The following is a 7,908-nucleotide window of genomic DNA, read 5'->3' as shown; positions in this document are numbered from 1 at the left end:
TCGTCACCATTCCTTCTTCCAGACATACCTGGTCAGTGACTCTGATGCTCATGACCATTTCATTATCATTTATAGTTCAGTTTCTGTTAGGTAGGTCACAGTAGAAAGTTATGATCATTTATAGTGCAATTCTCTGTTAGGTAGGTCAAGATAGCTGGTTCTGATCATTTATAGTTCAGTTCTCTGTTAAGAAGATCAATGTTGATATAAGCTGTAAGAAGCAGGTATTATTTTAACCCGTGGAAACCAGAATTGCAGTAGAATGCTTAATTTAATTCACACTTCAGATAAAATCTCAAGTCATTCAGGTTATTGCAACCAACAGCAAATCTTTTCCTGTTTTTGTGCTTCTCTATAATAACTAACTGACCAAATACAAAAAAGCATTTAACACAAGTTCCCCCATATTTACTCCTTCGTAGGGGAACAGTGCCATCAGTGCACCTTACGCAGTGAACTGTAGGCACTGCTTAAGGTTCTTTGCAGAACTCCTTCAGCCCCTATCTGCAACCCTTTTCATTCCTTTTACTGTACCTCCTTTCACAATATCTCTTCCTCCTCCAGCCTAAATTCTGTGTTCTATTCCAACTTGATATCACCCTCCAGCTCCTCAAACTACACACATTTCATTCGTCTGTGCGATATCATAAACTCAATGTTCTTATATATCAGTTTGTGGGATATAATGAAAGCAATGTGCAATGTATAAAGATGATATACAAATTTATTAAGGTTACAATTTTTTGCAATAGTTACATCAGTCAAAGTTTCACTGAAGACCAAAACACCAAAACTACAGAGTCCACTGGATTTTCCAGATCCCGAAAGCTAGGATAGTCACAATCCCCATCCCTCTTTTCCATAAGAATATCAGGATCAAATGGAAAAATGTATTATCAACCTTTCTTAGTTCTCTAAATTACTTCAGTATCAAAGAGACACCCTTTCTCTCTCTCTTAATTTTATATAAAATATATCATTCATTTTCAGCTTCAAATAGTATATTTGTACATCGATATATTTCAGTCTATTCTAAGGTTTATATATATATATATATGAATTTGCAATAGAAGAATATAGACTATGATTTGCTAATATCACATTGAGTCAGAATATATATGTGTTGGTCGTATTTTACAAAGAATAGAAATCTAAACTACTCTTCCAGGGGACTAAGAAGCTTTCAGAGAACAACCAGTGAACTACTTTTTGTATGACCTTTAGAATATTGAAACATTCAAATATTTCTTAATACATTCGCAGGGTTACCATTTTATAACGTGAATTTCTAAATACAACATTTCTAGTATTTCTTAATGTATTATAGGAATTTTATGCATTTTTTTAGTAGGGTTCATTGTAAACCAGGAGAATGTTAAAGTACTCTTTGAAAGTTCTGTTTAGCATTCTAAGTAAGTTGGTAAAAATCTGCTGTTTTGGATGTATGTTCAGATTCAGCCATTTATCAGTGCTTTGTAAAAGGTTTACAGTACTGTACATAGAATTTATAACTTCCAACAAGGACCACATTCATTTTGTTTTGTTTATCAGACACAGTATAACCCACACCAGCCTTACTGAAGCATATTTTAAAAGGATCTTCCAAACACATAAAATACATCATTTGATTTACGACCCTAATTCAAAAATAACCTTGTAATTCTCAGTAGTAACTGTTTCCTTACATCCAAGGCAGGTCAACAACATTCAGCTAATCATCTACTTCTAAGATTGAAAATGTATTTGCAAGTGGCTCTCAATTCAGTCAAAACTAATTTTTATCTTCTCTGATAGACAGTACTGTACTTCAAATAATACTGATGAATTGAAAGATCACAGTCATATTAATTACACTCACGTGTTACAATTTTTATGTCATACAGGAAATCACATAAGGCATCTTATATTTTCACGTGTTATTATGGTAGATAGTGCATTTAGGCTAAAATATTGAATTCCAAGATTTTTATGGTCAGATACACAGGAATATCTCAACTTAACAGATTTCTGTACTAATCAGCTGCTTTTTTTTAAGCTACCATTTTAGATGTTATAAATTTTTAGGTCACTCTCTTAAAATGAATGTTAAATGCAAAGTACAAGTTAGTCAGGGACTATGTGGAATTGCTGTTAGCTGTAAGATAGCTAGGAAATACTATTCAAGTGCAGACTACAGGAACGTAGCAGATTTAGTCACTTATCAGAAAGCCAGACCCCAAAAGCATCTGTTAAATTGAGACACTAATGCATTCCTATTCCAACAAAACCTCATACTTAAGATTTTTGCTGTGGATATCACCACTGTCACAATAACATAGGAAACAGAAGTTCTTGTGCTTTAAAATTTTACTTAACTTGTCTAAAATGCTAAAAAAAATATGAAAATGTGTATTTTAGGAAAAAATAAAGGTGACTACATAAAAAACAAGGGCAGTGATTTTATTTACCCAAACTTTGCGTTTAACGGTAAAAGCCCATGTCCTGTTGAACTGTTCATAAAATGATGAATAAATACTTTAGTTCATTCCTGACTTTTCATGGTACAGGGTAATAAATAAAGCTTTTCCTTTATATTGCATACAGCTGATTAGAGAAGTATTCTATGATAAACTAGAATCTGAAGACTCAACAGAATTGTCTGTCATGTTGAAAATGATGTACAGTCTCCTCTCCACATGAGAGCTCACTTGCATAAGTGCTGTTTACAGATAATATAACGTTTATGAAGACTAACATTCAAATGGATAATAGGTCTTAAAAATTACACCACCGCAATAATCAGGCACACCATAGTTTTTGAAGGAATAAAGAATGAAAGTTGTGGGATCCTAAAGTAGATTTTGGCTCCTCTGAGTGGCATCATTTTCTTCTTGTGGGTTATTCAGCAAGGTCATCTAATCGAGTCCACCTGGTGTTCCTGGGAGAGCTTCTCTTTCCTCTTTCATTTTCTTAACCTGAAACATCAAAACAATGTATTGAAAAAACTTGTCCTGATTTATTGAACATTTACATTTGGGGAAGGAATTTTTATATGCTGTCATAACTGAATTTACAATAATGAATCTTAGTTACCATAAAATTGAAATTTTGTAATAATATTTTTCTTGTACATTTGTGTAGCAGGTTGAATATAACATAGGTACCAAATGGGATCCAAAATAATGAAAATAAATGATGTAACTCAGAGGCTGTCATATCAGTATTTACAAGAGGATACAGTTCTTTAACTTAAGATTTTTAGCTTAACCTAAAATGAGATATACACCAGTTGCAAATCATTAATAGTACCTTACTGATACACCATGCAAATACTGCTGACTACAGCAGAAAAGGAAAAAGCAGATTGCATATGGATCTTATTTCTAATGAAGCACAACAATGAAGCTTTCTGGGAGAAGAATATACGTACAACGAAGCTATACACTAATGAAGACAAGTCTTCCCCTGTGAATGGAACTACAGTAATACACAAGACACTGAATGCAGAGAATAAGCCAAGAAGATATTGCATGACTATGTGTCTGGATCTGTGGCCTAAACATTGCAAGGAGGAGTGCAGAAGGCATTCTCTAATGTACTAAATAATGAAGCTTACCGGATTTCATAAAATGTGTGTGAATGAATTAGGAAGTTTGATTACTCAGTAACTGATCAATGCTGAAGAGTCGGTATTAATCAAATTGACTGAAATATTCTAAGCAACTAAAGATTGTTACAATTTTATCTTGTGGGTAGAATGTAATTTTAAGTACAGAAGCTAGATGCTAATATTTATCCCAAGTCTAATGCATAACCAAAGGGAGGAAGAATAAAAAGTGGTGCTTAACCCAAAGGAAGCAGGAATTTACAAAAACTCGGAATTCAGTTTTTTAATGGATTCAGGACCTAGTGGTAAAATATCTTCATAGACCTAATGATAAAATATCTTCATAGCATGGGAAATTTCCAACAGATTTTGCCATGAACCAAAGCAGCAGAAGAGTGGGAGGATAGGAATGACTGATATGCCTCCTCCATTAAATAGCTGAAGAGAAGTGGAAGTCAAAACAAAGTTGTCTCTTCATCAATATGAGGTGGATACCAGATAAAACAGCTGCACTTGCTTCATGGAAAATCAAGGAAAGCAGCGTGTCTGTTACCCCAGCTAGTACCGTTTGAAGGGAATGGGTGAGGGGGAGATCAAAACAGAATTCACATACATTTATGTATGATCAGAGTATTTATGAAGAAAAGATATATGATACTGTATCAGTTTGAAGTCTGAGGTAATACACAGTTAAAAATAGTGTTTCCTACGAGGCTAGTGGTCAGAGACTTTTGTTGTGGTGAATATCCAATTGATCATATTGCTAACAGAAAAATTAAAAAAGAAAAACTGGGCGAAACATTTGGACATTTTTGCCAAATTTTGGCAATTTTGGCCATTTCTGTCACACTTTGGTATTTCCTATCAAGCTGAAATTGGCAAAATGATAAAAAAATTGTCAATTCTGACAAATTTTGGCAGGATATTGACAAAATGTGGCAAATGTCTAAAACTGCCCAAAGTCTGGCAAAAATGCCCATATTAGTAGCAGACCTCATTACATCCTTCATCATTGTAGAGCCAGTCATTTTGGTGTATAGTGACATCTATAATACAGAACTTTTTGCATATGGGTGAAATGATATCTAGCCATGTCATGAGGTTAAGAACTTGAAGACAATAATAGTCTAAAGATAATAATGGTAGGAGTTATAAGAATGTTTAGCTATATAACATATATGGAACAATCAAACAGGCATTAGTCTGCAGATAAGGTATTAGAGTATGTACAGGCCTTAGCAGTATGAGAGATATGTAAAGGTTCAGGTTAAGCATTACTGAGGAACAGGTTTAGAGCGGAGAAAGATAAGAGAAGACAGAAACTACATATTGCGGAACTAAGGCTGACATCACGATGCTGAATAGCAGAAAATAAGTATTAATTTGTTACCTAATCTCTGATCACTGAAAATAATGTCACTAAGAGCAAATGTTTCGGTCTTTTTATATTTAGAAATTCCCAGGTTGTATGATTTCGATTGTTACTAAATCCAGTTTCCAAAGAACACCAAACATATTCGTAATATTAATCATTCAGTTCCATTTTCGGAGGAAAACTTTCTTAAGTAAAAAAAGGAAAACTGTGTCATCATGAATATTCACAGTAATCATAATGAAACAGGCATATATACATACAGTACACTATCCGTTAAATCAGAATTTCACCCCTAATTAAACAATACCTGCACACTTTTATTTATAAGAGTAAAAAATTTTAAAAGGGTAAAAAAGAATGCTATAGAAAAGAATAATACTACACAGGACAAATAACAGATGGTGTTATGCTAACATCTGCTACAGCTAAGTAGCATGAAAAGGCAGATTTGGTGCTTGGAATGATGAGTCTGAAATACTAGCATTGCAAGAAGGGTATATTTTATGCTAACATCGTGCAACTATATAAAAATATACAACTGCAGGCTTCAAATCATGGCCAGGTTTTTGGGGAATCAGTACATGGCTAACAGAAAAAAAAATCACAATTTCTACAGATGTAAGTGAGGTGAAGGGTAGAATTTTAAAATTGCTATTTACAAGTAAGGATACAATAAATCAACTTTCTTTTTGGCTTTGAAAGGCAGAAAGACACTGACATGATGAAAGGTACAGAATTAGAAAGCCTTCCAGGTTATGTTCTTTGGTCAGGTAAAGCGAAATTTTATTTGTAGGTGCAACACCTCATTTTACGACAAATTTAAGATTAATATTTTTTTGAAGTAATCAGTATACAAAGTAAAACGTCACTTTTAGCTTTTCTTCACACAATTTACACAATAATAATTCTACCAATTTTGGAAAGAGAAGACCATCCAAATTGAAAGAAAAAAGAAAGGACTATAAATGATACCAACTGCAGTTCTATTGTATTTGAGAAATGACCAAAGATGTCTAGTCACTCCTTTAAGAAAATAAAGGCCCTCTGTTTATACAAAAAAGGCATGACCTTTGATAGAGAGGATGGCTACTACGGTATATGACGCGTTGCTGTTTTTGGTTGGATCATTATAGTTTGTAAGCAAGAGAGTAACAGATACATCAAATAGGATCTCAATGTTTTGGGCCCAGAAATGTTTGATAAGTGAATACAGCAAAGCATCTCAGTGGACACAAGTGTTCTAATGTCTCTCAACCAGTGGTGCTGAATTTCTGAATGACGCTGATGTCTAGGCCCCTCCAACTGGAGAGTTCATGCGAGAGAACAGCCAAGCTATGGAAGTATATTACAGTACAGTACCACCATCTGAGGCAGAAGTATGAAGAAATCATGTCATCTTTGCTTTTCATCAAAATTCAGTTAAGAAACAGCAATGTGTGACAAGGTATTGAGCAGTCAATAGCTGCATAACTGCAATGGAAATTCAGCAGATGTAGCAACTAACACAATGGTATGGACTAGCATAAATGGAAGGAGAAGGGGCACCATTGGTGGTAAAAGGTAGAGTCAATCTTATCTTAAAGGTTCCTTGAAGAATATCTTTTAGTTTTTGTAGATACTGTAATGGACATTTAAAACCAACCCAAAGTCAAGTCTTTTGGAAGTCAATGAGATAGAATGAAGATGGAAAGAAGAAATGGTTTTTCACAAATGCATCAACTAAAATAATCAGCTACACAGAGCCCAAAAATCTCATAAATAATGAATAACTGTTACACTAAAACCTGTGTAACACTAGAAGAAATCTATGTAAATTATTCGAATACCATAAGTAACTATTGAGAAGGACGTGTACATGGAAGACAGTCTCACAGCAGTCAACAAATTTCTATAAAAATGTTATGCCACATTGGATAATGAGACAAAAACACAACTGAAATTATTAACAAAGTAAATATCAAGTTGCTGCAGTTACCCTTACATACTTTCTTCAATTTGGATGGCCTGACTAGTGATACCAGCAAAACTATGGCTTGTTTGAATTGTTTTGTGATCATGTGGTTCCTCATAAAAATGCTATATATAATTGTCTGAACTCAAGAGATTCGTGATATATGCGGAGCTGATTAACTAATATTAAACAAAAATACTTCTCTTATGGGTACAAGACTATCCTAAGTTTTCCTTAAATTGCATTTACAGAATATACACCAAGAAAGACGAGAACAGTTGAAATTATGTCGTTCTAGGTAAACAAGCATTATGCCAAATGGCCTACAAACTGGAACCTTGATTGAGGGCTACACAAAACAGAAATACTAGATAGATGATAGTCTATCAAACTACAAAACTTTAAGAAAAACATATGCACTTCAGGTCACGGTATAATTAAATTAGTACGTATTAAGTTCAGCAGTGTGGTATAGTTTTTACCCCAGAACCACAGGGCTAGAACCAGCACAGGAATTCCTGTAAAAACAATTACGTAGAGGGAAAGCACTAAATCATGGTATGTCGATTTCATAATGATTTCAAAGCTGATTTTAATTAGAGTATTCAGCATTTTTTGATGTGATAATGTGGCTGAGCCTTTGTTTTTGTTGTTTTACTGTGACAGCAAATTTGCTTGCATCTAACAATAGTTTTAAAGGTACTGAAAGCAACAACAATAAACTGATTGCATGTCTACGAATAGGATTAGTCATGGAGGTCTCCTGTCTAGTTACCTCAAAATAGTGTACCCATAAGAGAGACTATCCTCTCAATTTTTGCTGTCTACAAAGTAAGTAACCAATTAACAACAATGGAAAATATCTTTTAAGTCTTGAGTTAAAGGAAAACTAAACTGTTCCATAACATTTTTATTTAATAACTTTTAATACTTTTTAATGAACTCCATGGTTCAATCTTTTCTTTTGCGTTACTGAAAATATTTTTACGATATAAT

The 7,908-nt window shown here is 33.8% G+C and overlaps 1 protein-coding gene across 1 annotated transcript in view; it reads right to left on the bottom strand.

The window, feature by feature from the left end:
- Positions 1-699: 699 nt before the first annotated feature.
- The window catches only part of LOC136841137 (uncharacterized), a 128,104-nt gene continuing 120,895 nt past the window's right edge, over positions 700-7,908 (bottom strand). The window contains exon 61 of the mRNA XM_067108182.1: positions 700-2,954. The gene's annotated coding sequence lies outside the window, so the exon portion shown is untranslated. The remainder of the gene's footprint in view (positions 2,955-7,908) is intronic.

The sequence above is a fragment of the Macrobrachium rosenbergii genome, chromosome 8, assembly GCF_040412425.1.
Source record: "Macrobrachium rosenbergii isolate ZJJX-2024 chromosome 8, ASM4041242v1, whole genome shotgun sequence".
Lineage (NCBI taxonomy): Eukaryota > Metazoa > Arthropoda > Malacostraca > Decapoda > Palaemonidae > Macrobrachium > Macrobrachium rosenbergii.
Note: the sequence above shows the minus strand (reverse complement) of the source record. Positions and strands in the feature narration are given on the sequence as shown.